Here is a 208-nt window from a genome sequence, read left to right as displayed (position 1 = left end):
CCCCCCACAGGCTCTTCCCAAGCTGGGCTTGCAGCTCTTGTCTCCGTTTGGTTGTCACAGCAGCCAGGGGCTGGCTTCTGGGGTCTTTTAAACCACATTAAATAAAGAGTCTGTTGCCTTAGTGGCCCCTCTGCTGCGTCCTTCGATGAAGGTCCTGTCCCTCTTCACTGGGACTGCTGTGAGGTGGCCGTGGGCACACCTCCGCATC

Source organism: Tupaia chinensis, unplaced genomic scaffold (assembly GCF_000334495.1).
Source record: "Tupaia chinensis unplaced genomic scaffold, TupChi_1.0 Scaffold000573_1, whole genome shotgun sequence".
Lineage (NCBI taxonomy): Eukaryota > Metazoa > Chordata > Mammalia > Scandentia > Tupaiidae > Tupaia > Tupaia belangeri.
The sequence above is the reverse complement of the archived record's forward strand: the minus strand, read 5'-3'. Positions refer to the sequence as shown.